The sequence below is a fragment of the Delphinus delphis genome, chromosome 7 (genome assembly GCF_949987515.2).
Source record: "Delphinus delphis chromosome 7, mDelDel1.2, whole genome shotgun sequence".
In the NCBI taxonomy this organism is placed as follows: Eukaryota; Metazoa; Chordata; class Mammalia; order Artiodactyla; family Delphinidae; genus Delphinus; species Delphinus delphis.
In genome coordinates this window covers 71,615,950-71,628,041 of record NC_082689.1, presented here as the reverse complement: position 1 = coordinate 71,628,041, position 12,092 = coordinate 71,615,950, and the positions used below count along the sequence as shown (strand labels likewise).

The following is a 12,092-nucleotide window of genomic DNA, read 5'->3' as shown; positions in this document are numbered from 1 at the left end:
GATATTGGCTTGTAATTTTCTTTTTGGGTAGTGTCTTTGCCTGGTTTTGGTATCAGGGTGATAGTGGCTTCATAGAATGACTTTGGAAGTGTTCCCTCCTCTTCAATCTTTTGGAAGAGTTTGAGAGGAATAGGTACAAGTTCTTTGTTTATTTAGTGGAATTCCCCAGTGAAGCCATGCAGTCCTGGACTGTCATTTGAAGAAGTTTTTAAATTACAGATTCCATTTTACTTCTAGTATGGTCCGTTCAAATTATCTATTTCTTCTTGATTCAGTTTTGATAGGCTGTATGTTTCTAGAAACTTGTCCATTTCTTCTAGGTTATCCAATTTGTTGGCATATAACTGTTCACAGTATTCTCTTACCTGCCTCTTGTGGTTTTATTTTCTTTTTGTTATAAATACCTACAGAACTTAGCTTTATGGGTTTTTCTTCCTTTTTTTTCCTCTTATGGTTTTAAATGAGAATTTATATGATTCCACTTTCTCTCCTTTCTTAGTATATCAGTTATACCTCATTTTTTGCTTTTTAAAAAAAATATAATAGTGTTTATTTATTTTTACTTGTTGACAGTTTGCTTTATTTATTTTTTTATTTTAGGGCTGTGTTGGGTCTTCGTTTCTGTGTGAGGGCTTTCTCCAGTTGTGGCAAGCGGGGGCCACTCTTCATTGTGGTGCACGGGCCTCTCACTATCGTGGCCTCTCTTGTTGCAGAGCACAGGCTCCAGACGTGCAGGCTCAGTAATTGTGGCTCACGGGCCCAGCTGCTCCGCGGCATGTGGGATCTTCCCAGACCAGGGCTCGAACCCATGTCCCCTGCATTGGCAGGCAGATTCTCAACCACTGCGCCACCAGGGACGCCCCATTTTTTGCTTTTTTATTGGTTGTCCTAGAGTTTTCAGTATACATTTACAATAGTCCAAATCCACTTTCAAATAACACTACACCACTTCACATGTAGTATACCTCATAATAACAAAATAATTCTAATTTCTTCCTCCTATTCCTTATATTATTGCTGTTATTCATTTCACTTATATATGAGAATACTTAAGTATATATATATACATAGTTGCATATAGTTTTGGTATTATTATTTTGAATAAACTACTGTTAGTTCAATTAAGAATAAGGAAGATAAAAGTTCTTATTTTATCTTCACTTTTTCCTTCTTTTGATGTTCTTTTTTTTTTTTTTTTTTGGCGGTACACGGGCCTCTCACTGTTGTGGCCTCTCCCGTCGTGGAGCACAGGCTCCGGACGCGCAGGCTCAGTGGCCATGGCTCACGGGCCCAGCCGCTCTGCGGCATGTGGGATCTTCCCAGACCAGGGCACGAACCCGTGTCCCCTGCATGGACAGGCGGACTCTCAACCACTGCGCCACCAGGGAAGCCTGTTCTTCCTTTCTTTATGTAGGTCTGAGTTTCTGAACTACGTTAATTTCCTTCTCTGTAACGAACTTAGTGTTTTTTTTTTTTTTTTTTGGCAAGGTAGGTCTACTGGCAACAAATTCTCTCAATTTTTGTTTGTCAATTTTCCCTTCAGTTTTGAAGGTAATTTCACATGATATAGAATTCTAGGTTGGAGGGTTTTTTTCTCCCAACAGTTTAAATATTTCAGTCCACGCTCTTCTTGTTTGCATGGTTTCTGAGGAGGTGTTGGATGTAATTCTTATTTTGTTCCTTTATAGGTAAGGTGTTTTTTAACTCTGTCTCCTTTCAGGATGTTTTTCTTTATCTTTGATTTTTTTTTTATTTGAAAGTGATATGCTAAGGTATAGTTTTGGGGGACATTTACCCTGCTTGATGTTCTCTGAGCTCCCTGGATCTGTGGTTAGGTGTCTAACATTAATTTGGGGGAAATTCTCAGTCATTTTTGTTTCAAATAGTTCTGTTCCTTTCTTTCTTCTGATAGTAACATTACACTTATGTTAAACCTTTTCTAGTTGTCCCTCAGTCTTTGTGTAAGCAGATAGGGTGGAGGGTCCCCGGAAAAAGAGAACCAGGCATGGCTTTCTTGACATAAGGGAAGACATTTTTGGCCTAGGCCATTTTGTGATCTAATCCTGGCCACAGTGCTTGAACTTGAACAGGTCTCAGTAATTAATGATCTTAAGGGAACAAAAGAACCCAGGAACAAACAACTGTTATCAGGCAAGAGAAGTAACAATAGTAACAAAATAGTAACAAAAGAATATATAACTGCTGTAAAGACTCCCAATTATGTTTCAATGGTAAAGATTAGCCTAAAGTGCTCAACCACTAGATCAATTGGAACCTAAGGGATGATGATGCTGACCTTTTCTTTTAATAATATAATGTATATCTTATCCATTAGAATTTACTATTTTTATTAATAAACTTTTATTTTATTAAAATATTTTAGAAATATTGAGATAATATGACAATGTTCTACTAGAAAAATATTGCCTCAAAAAGTCTTCATTTACTGCTGATTTTTTGTTTCTTCCTATGAAATTTATATAAAAGTGATGCTTTCATCTTTTCTAGATAGAGTTAAATAACATGTTCAAAAATCTTTCACATCTGGGGGACTCTACATTCTCTCTCTTTTTTTTAAATTTTTATTTTATATTGGAGTATAGTTGATTTACAGTGTGTTAGTTTCAAGTGTACAGCAAAGTAATTTAGTTATACATGTACAATATATCTATTCTTTTTCAGATTCTTTCTGACCCTTGTGACTTCAATCAACTAAAGCTTAGACTCTGTCAACCTTTTCCTCAAATCTATGCTGAATTCTCCTGCTCAAGTCCCTTCATGAATATGCATGTACCCTCAGCTTAAAAATTCCCCAATTTTGCTGTTGGGGAGATACTACTTTGGGAAAGATCTCCGGTGTTCTCCTTACTTGCTGCAAGTAATAAATCTTCACTCTCCCGATTTTTGCCTTGCTTGTTTCTTTTGGCTTGACACCCACCAAGAGGTGAACCCATTTTCAGGTAACACTTGGATATTCTGTCCTTTTTTTTCTTTTTAAGTCTTTGTTCTCTTTGATTTTTAGTTCTCAAGGGTTCTACTGATATATCCTCTAGCTCAGATATTCTCTCCTCAGCCATATATCCAGACTATTAATAAATTCATGAAAGACATTCTTAATCTCTCTTACAGTGTTTTCTATTTCTAGCACTTCTTTTTGGTTCTTTCTTAGGATTTCCATGTCTCTTCTTACGCTGCCCAGCTGTTTTTGCATGCTGTCTACTTTATCCATTAGAGTCTTTAGCATATTAATCATAGTTGTTTTAAATTCCTGTACTGATAATTCCAGCATCTCTGCTATGTCTGGTTCTGATGCTTGCTCTGTCTCTTCAAATTATGTTTTTCACCTTTTGGTATGCCTTGTAATTTTTTCTTGATAGCCAGACACAATATACTGAGTAAAAGGAACTGCCATAAATAGGCCTTTATTAATGTAGTGGTAAGGCATGGGGGGATGGGAAGCATTCTACAGTCCTATGGTTAGGTCTCAGTCTTTTAGTGAGCTTATGCCTCTGGACCATGAACTTCACAAGAGTTTCTTAGTTTTTTTCTATCCCCTTAGGTGGGACAAAATGGCTAGAGTTGGTTATTTCTCTTCCCAAGGTTACTTAGGCTCTGATAATACCTCAGCAGGTTAGGCTGTAATTAACTAGTTTCCCCTGAGGGCAGGGTTTCTTAAGAAGAGAATGCAAGAGGGAGGGGATATGGGGATATATGTATGCATATGGCTGATTCACTTTGTTATACAGCAGAAACTAATACAACATTGTAAAGCAATTATACTCCAATAAAGATGTTAAAAAAAAATAAAGAATGGATACTTGTAAGAAAAAAAAAAGAGTAGAATGCTGTGGTGTATTTCAAAATGGTTCCTTTTCCTCTCTCCCTGCCAGAAGCTTGATGGAACTTTTCTTTGATATTTATTGTGGAAATCTGGTTAAGCTCCTGGAGGTAAACCTCACAATACTGTGGGGCGCCCCCTGTGACTGGGTCTCCCTGGAGTTTAAACTCTTAGAGTTGTCCACACTGAGCCTCCAGCAATTCATCAATTACAGTTCCGGTTTTCCTACCTGGCCCTGTTTCCTGTGGTGATTTGAGTTCTTGAGTCTCTCCTCCCATAAACCACAACTCCCTGTATTCAAATGCCTGTCTGTTTCTCCAGTCTTGGGGGTAGAGGTTTGCTTCTGTTCTTCCCTCTCTTATGGATCCATAAAGAGTTATTGATTTTTCAGTCTGTTTAGCTTTTTACTTGTTGTTAAGGTAGACGGAGGACTTCCAGGCTCCTTATGTGAAAGTGGAAACTGGAACAACTATTCCTTGATTTTTAACAGAAATACATGGTCCCATTCTTAAGGACTGGAGACCTGAGTCATTTGTTTTTTTATAAATAAAGGTAATTAACTCATTCATCTGCAGGAGGTGATGGAATGCTAAGTTCTAATTTTTTTTTAATTCAGAAAAAAGGGGAAATGTTTTCTTACTACTACTTAAAAAATTTTTAATAATTTCTTACTACTACTTAAAAAATTTTTAATAATTTTAAATTTAAAAATTTTAATAATATTTAATATTCTAAAAATCAACTTCACATTCTATTTGTCTTAAAAGGAATTTTTTTCATCTACCTTATATTAATAATTTTTGTTCATTTCTTTTCCATGACACATTCTTTTCTTGCATAAAATAAGTTAGGAATGGGACTTCCCTGGTGGTCCAGTGGTTAAGAATCTGCGTTCCAGTGCAGTGGATGCAGGTTCAATCCCTCGTTGAGGAACTAAGATCCCACATGCTGCGGAGGAACTAAGATCCCACATGCTGCGGGGTAACTAAGCCTGCGTGCTGCAAATATTGAGCCCACACACTCTAGCGCCCATGCACCACAACTAGAGAGCCCACGTGTGGCAACTACTGAGCCCATGTGCTCTGGAGCCCACCTGCCACATCTAGAGAGCTCATGCGCTGTGACTACTGAGCCCATGCACTCTAGAGCCTGCGTGCCACAACTATAGAGAAGCCTGCACACTGCAACAAGAGATCCTGCGTGCTGCAACGAAGATCCTGCGTGCCACAACTAAGACCTGACACAGCCAAATTAAAAAAAAGTAATAGTAAGTTAGGAGTATTGCAAAGATAGTCTGTGCCAATTTTGCTGTGAACAAAGCTTAAATTCCAAATGTGGTTCTGATAGCAAGAAAAATCTAAATAGGGCAATACTTCTATCAATGTCTAAGAGTTGCTTTTCTCCTACTTTGGTTCATTTAGAAGTTTTGTAGTAACATTTACTTCTTTGTATACATCTTTCTTTCAACAAAGAGAAGAAGTGGTAATAGTTTCTATGTGGCTTTCTTCCAAGCACAGGTAAGACTAAATACTAACATTTTCCTTTCTGGACATTATCAATAAGAATTATTTAAATTTAACATTAAATTCTTTTCCCAAACTTTTTAGATACATATTTTCATCTACTCAATTAATTTTTTTTTTTTTTTTTTATTGTTGCATTACGTGGGCCTCTCACTGCTGCGGCCTCTCCCGTTGCGGAGCACAGGCTCCGGACGCGCAGGATCAGCGGCCATGGCTCACAGGGACCAGCCGCCCCGCGGCATGTGGGATCTTCCCGGACCGGGGCACGAACCCATGTCCCCTGCATCGGCAGGCGGACTCTCAACCACTGCGCCACCAGGGAAGCCCTCAATTAATTTTTAATGCTGTACTTTGATTAATATCTTACTTCTTCAGATAAAAAGTTATTAATAAGGCCTATTAAAATCCTGATATACAACTTCACAAAAATAATTGTATTTTAGAAGTATTCTAGCAATCTGTATTACTATGACTAGTAATAAAATTAAGGTATCAGAAAAGCATTTGATTATCAAACAACCTAAGGAAGTAAAGTCTAACAAAATGGTAATATCAATTTATTTATAAGACTGTTAAAAGACATAAAGGAAACCAAATATTCATTAAATTTATATTTTCATTCAAATCCCATGACGCTAATATGCGAACACATGCCCAAAACTTTCAATTCAAGTAACTATTTGAGATAAAGCTCATAAGATTTAAAAATATCTTACTAAATGGACTTGAAAACAATGAAACAATCACTGTCCTGAGAAAAGCCTTCCCACAAATTTAGGCAAAATTTACAGTATGCAAACAAAACAAAAAAAGTACTGAATTAATATCTTCTAAAAACTGAATTAAAATATAATTAATTAAAGTACAGAGTTCTTAGCTTTGAAGAGAATATTCAAACCACAACAAAAATCAACAAACACCACGTTTGTGTGATGTGCTAAAGCTAAGAATTACAAACATTAAACCTACATGAAAGATTTAAAGCACATCACCATTTTCATACCTTTTATGATGACATAATAGAGAAAATGTAGGATTTCTTCTATATTGTCCATGGTACAAATAGCCAACTTATCAAGAGTGACTAAGGCTCCATGGTAGAAAACTTAGGTTGGACTCTGGGATAGAGAACAGGGTGATTTAAGAAACTGAATAGTATGTATGTGCGTAGGTATATCTTTTTTTAAAATTATTATGATATACAAAAGTATTGATGAGATGTTTTTAGATAACTGAAGTATATTCAATGGCTTTAGCAAACTGCTGAGAAAAGGAAACAAGAATAGTGGGAAAAGAAATTAAGATAATTCTTAGGCAGTTTGGTAGTATAACATGCACTGTATAATGCAAAGCTGGTTAAGTATATTGGGTGAGTCTGAAGGAAATAGTTACCATTCCTTATAATTGAATAGGTAGGTGACAGAAATGCAGAACAGTATTGATATATGAAAAAGATTCAAAAGGGAGCAAAACAATATTTAGAACTATAAACTATAGTTCTAAATAGTTCTGTTTAGTTTATAGTTCTGAATAGTTCTGTTTTCAAAATAGAAAATCCAGAAATAAATCCAGTAGAAATCTGAAAAGTCAATGTATAACAAAAGTAGTCTTTCTAATCACAAAGAATAGATTATTTAAGGAATGCTACTGGCAAAACTGGCTATCCATTGAGAAGAAAATAAAATTAGATCCTATTATCTTATTCCATATACAAACATTGATTTGAGTTTAATTAAACATAGTCTAGAAAAATCTAGGATATTACATGATAGAATATAGGGATAGGTAATACTTTTTAAGCTAAGATACAAACCCCAAAATTATAAAAGAAATCACAGACACATTTTACCATATGAACATATCTATAGCAAAAGATAATAAATGGCAAGTCAACAGACACATGATAGAGTTGAAAAAACACTGTGAAGGAAGGACAGAGTAGTAATATCTATGACATCAAAAAGAAAGGATAGGACTTCCCTGGTGGCACAGTGGTTAAGAATCTGCCTGCCAATGCAGGGGAAACAGGTTCAAGCCCTGGTCTGGGAAGATCCCACATGCTACAGAGCAACTAAGCCCATGCACCACAACTACTGAGCCTGTGCTCTAGAGCCTGCGAGCCATAACTACTGAGCCCATGTGCCACAACTACTGAAGCCCTCACGCCTAGAGCCTGTGCTCCACAACAAGAGAAGCCACAACAGTGAGAAGCCTATGCACCGCGATGAAGAGTAGCCCCCACTCATTGCAACTAGAGAAAGCCCGGGCACAGCAACGAAGACCCAACACAGCCAAAAATAAATAAAGAAAGAAATTTATTTTAAAAAAAAAAACAAAAGGATAAACAATCAATATAAATAGGGATTTAGAGAAAAAGGTACTTTTGATTGAAAAATTAAGATGAATATGCACATTGAAATTTGATGCTGTTTTATAAAATAAATGGTAAAAAAAATTTCTATATGAGTATTTCTGTGTGTGTGTGTGTGTGTGTTAAATGACTATTCCTTCAACATTGTATAACTGCAGGAAAAAATGCAGGATACTCACTAATTTTTCAAGAATGTTTATGGAGTAGTAAATATGGGTAAGAGAGCCAAATTAAAAAGGAAATTATAAGGGAAGAAAAGAGAAAAAAAAGAAAAGAAAAAGGGGGAAAAAAAGCAAAAGAACCATCCTGTACTAAAATAGCTAGTATGTACGATGTAATCACATACCTACATTGTTATAAAATTGTACACAAATGTAGACATGAAAAGAAAATTAAGATTAAAAAGGACGTTGCAACCAAACTTGCCAGAGGGCATATCCAAGGAATTCATATCAGTATTTAGATGCTCTTCTGCTTGCATTCTCACAAAATATAGTCCAAAGTGGCCATGGAGGCCGAGCATAGTCCTTGATTATTATCAATCTGAAGTTGTTATGTATGTGTTTGGCTTGACAGCATTAAAGGAACAGGGGTCACTTCAATCTGGTTTTATGGTTTATTCCAGAGGTCAACAAACTTTCTATGAAAAAACCAAATAGTAAATATATTTTAGGCTTTCTGGGCCATATCATCTCTATCACAGCTACTCATCTCTGCCGCTGTAGGCAAAAGCAGTCATAGACTTCGATGGTTAATTTTGTGGTTAAATTGGGGAGGCCAGAGTATCGAGTTATTTAATCATATGCTAATTTAGGCATTGTAGTGAAGATATTTTGTATAGTAATTGTAGATAGATAGATAGATAGGTAGACAGGTAGATAGATAGTTAGGTATCACATACTATTGGTTCTGTTTCTGTGGAGAACCCTGACATACACAGATAAGACTACATAAATTAAAAAAAAAAGACTACATAAATTAATGGACCTGGCTGTGTTCCAATAAAACTATTTACAGTAACAGGTAGTGGATCACATTTGGCCTTGTACCATAGTTTTCCAACCTTTAGTACTATCGATAATAAAACATAGTTGCTTTTATTAAAAACTCCATGTTTCAGGCAGTGTGAAAGGTGTTTCACACATGGATTCCAAGTGCTCCATAAGCTGAGAATTGTTCCTGACCAGGCCAGATGTTCTGGAGCAGCAATGTGATCTGGAATGATTTTTCTAGAACCAGTGAGATCTAGACCATAGCTTAAGCATAAGAAAGAGTTTCTCAGAGAAGGCTTCAAGATGGTATTCTTTTTATTTGTTTTTATATTGTTTTACCTATTGGCTTTAGGGATTGAAAGTTATTGCTTCTAATCCAACAGAAATGAACCAACAGCATGTCTTGGATGCTCACTTATTAAATGGGGTACCTTTCAATTGAACTTGATAAGGGGAAAATTAAAATTCACTAAATCAGGGGTTTATTATTTTTGGTAAAAAGAATTTTTTACATCAAAGATTTAAAGCAAAGAACCTTTTAAGTAACATATTCCTTTGAAGACAGAGTCTTCAATCTATAGCTATTTTTCAATAATAAGTACCATACACTTAAAGTTATCTATAACTTTAAATAGTAGAGCCTCAGTTTGGTTTATGCCACAAGGTTCCCTTCTCCAGAGATTAATAAAACTCCCATTTAAGAAGAATTGGCATCCTTTGTTTTCAACTTAGGGGCCCCCCAATAAGCACTCTTATTTCATCCCAGGTATTACCTTCTGTTCCTCAAAAGTTTAAGAAATAACCTACATTTAAATTAATTTGATTTACAAAAAGCAAATATAATCACATCTTTTCACGATCACATCATTTATGCAAAGTGGAGAATATCTATAAAATTACCCTTACCATAGAGAAGCTTCTTGGAAGGTAAGGTTGTAAATGTTAAAATGTGGGGAAAACAGGAACTTTGAAATTCAATATCTGAAAGAGAATTCTAACCTATCAAGTAGCTGAAGAAATACTTAAGCATAAGAGTAAAGGGTTGTTATGATCATGGCCAAATGACAGACAAATTTATAAAGTAAAAGGGGATAAATTAATAATAGTAAAGAAGACCTTAATTTAGAGAAGTCAAGTTCGGAAATGGAAACTAATGGGTTGGTGTGGCAAGTGGTGAACAAAGATATTTAGATACAAAAAAGTACGTCAGAGTTGGTCATAAGCATAAAAAGTTCAGCAAAGGAAGGTCAAGTGGGGGAACTCTGCAAAAAAAGGCAACTGCGGGGTCTAAATTGGTCAGAACAGTTCTAATTTCAAATAAGTTGCCATCAAATCATTGGTCCTGATTTTAAGTTCAGAAAATATAGTCACTATCATACCTATTTGTATCTACAATCTGTTATCAAACTGTCTTTAACGTAGAAAATCTTAATTATTTGCTGATAATGATAATTATCTGGAAACTCAAATCAGAGAAAGGACATTTAAAAACAATATCAACTAATAATTCTTAAGAAGAATACTTATTAGTGGTCTTTATTTACTAGCATCAACAAGAAACTGATTTGGAAGTTCTGTTTAGCATAGGAAATTGGTGCCACACTCACCTCTGCTGATATTATCAGCGTTGGGTGGGGATGAAGCGACAATCTGCCAAAATCTGAACCATCCTTACCAGGTTTGGGGTTTCTGTAGAGAAGTCACCTCTATCAAGTCTGACTGCCATAGCTCAGGAAAATAGTGCAGTCATTCCTCCTAGCGTACAATGTACTTCAGAAGAAGATGTTTAAGGGACCTGTGTAATAAGCCCCAGGAAGATAATATTAGTAGTGGTTTAGACAAGGAATGTAATAGCTAACAATTATGGAATGCTTATTATGTTCCAGGAACTGATGCATTATCTCATTTAATCCTTTCAACAACCTTGTGGGTTATGGGTATTCTTATTAACTCCATTTTACAGGAAACCTGGGCTTGGCAAGGTTAAAGAATTGCTCAAGACAACAAAGGTAGTAAGAGGCTGGGCTGGGATTTGAACCCATGCAGTCTGATGCTTCAGGGTGTGTATACCCATAACCACAATGCTACAGGTACACTCAAACAGGCTGGCGGGAAAATAACAGTTTTCTATACAGGGTAAATTAATTTTCTCAAACTTAATCTCTGTTCACTTTATCCCACACCAGATGGTTAATCTTCAACTCACATTTTTAAAAGTTATACTGGCATTTATGTGCCAACTTTAAATAATAATGATCTTTAGTATTTTACAATTTACAATAGTGAAGCATGGACAGTCTGTTAGTCCCCAAGACAGAGCGAAATAGAGATGATACTGATAGTGCACACTCTCCAAGTGAAATGACAAAGAAATACACATAAACTTCATACTTCATTTATTGAAATTATTTGGATCCAATGAATTGCTTAAACAACCCAATAAAACAGGTCAGTTTACAAATCAAGTGTCATCAGTATGCCTCCAAGTTTCAATAACTTATCTTCACCGGTGAAGAACTTGTATGTTTGATACATTATTCAAAACCCACATATCACCTAAATCCACAGAAACTGTGGCTTTTTCCTCTAACCTACTCTCTTTTATTCATTAGTATTCACTTACATCTTCGTTCACCACATTTATAGCTCTTTGAAGGTTTCGTTTCATTCTCATCAGACCATTTACCTCACAATTTTCCTCCCTGTTTCTAAATGGATGCATTTTTACTGGAAAATCTGTAGCTACACTACCAAAGATTAGTATCACGATTTAAAAGACATGACTGCAAAAGTACACCACCACCAACACCGAATTACCGCAAGGAACGAAAGGTCCCAGACAAATGAGCTCCAGCCTTTATAGAGGACAGACAGCTCGCTGCCACCACCTAGGGCGGGCAGGGAATAGGAGGAGGGGAGGTCGGAAAGGCAGTGTTTGATTCAAGTCAATAAACGTTCACTGCGCCACTCACCAAGCGCCAAAAAAAAAAAAAAGATGGGCGGTATTTCGAGCAGTGGGCCTTGCAGGTTTGCCGGAGAGGGCAAGACACTGTGGCGCGGACTTGGACGCTGGGGAGCGGCAGGGCTGGATCTGAGCCCTTCACCAGGCAGGCGACGGCGGCCAACCAGGGCCGGGCCTCCAGCGCCCCGCTCCCGCGGCCCGCACACTCGCCGGCCCAGCCACCAGCCCGATGGCCGACCAGCCGCAGCCGCTTACCGGTGGCGCCTCGCTGCTTCCCCGGAGGCAGCCTTTCAACGGTTGTCGCAGTCAGAGCACCACCCCGCGGTGGGGTACGTCGAGCCCGCCCGCAGCTCTCGGATCCGCTCAGCTCCACCACTCTCGCGAGAGGTCGGGGGAGGCCGCGAAG

At 37.1% G+C, this 12,092-nt stretch overlaps 1 protein-coding gene across 20 annotated transcripts in view; it reads right to left on the bottom strand.

Moving 5' to 3' along the window:
- Positions 1-12,076, bottom strand: part of BAZ2B (bromodomain adjacent to zinc finger domain 2B) — a 382,464-nt gene extending 370,388 nt beyond the window's left edge. For 16 of the 20 annotated variants that reach the window (XM_060016702.2, XM_060016712.2, XM_060016708.2 and 13 more), the window contains exons 1-2: positions 11,942-12,076; positions 10,332-10,519 (exon numbers count right to left, since the gene is read on the bottom strand). The gene's annotated coding sequence lies outside the window, so the exon portion shown is untranslated. Of the gene's footprint in view, positions 1-10,331; positions 10,520-11,696 lie in introns of all 20 variants that reach the window. The other 4 variants (XM_060016723.2, XM_060016717.2, XM_069540857.1 and 1 more) reach the window with 2 other exon arrangements.
- Positions 12,077-12,092: the final 16 nt, after the last annotated feature.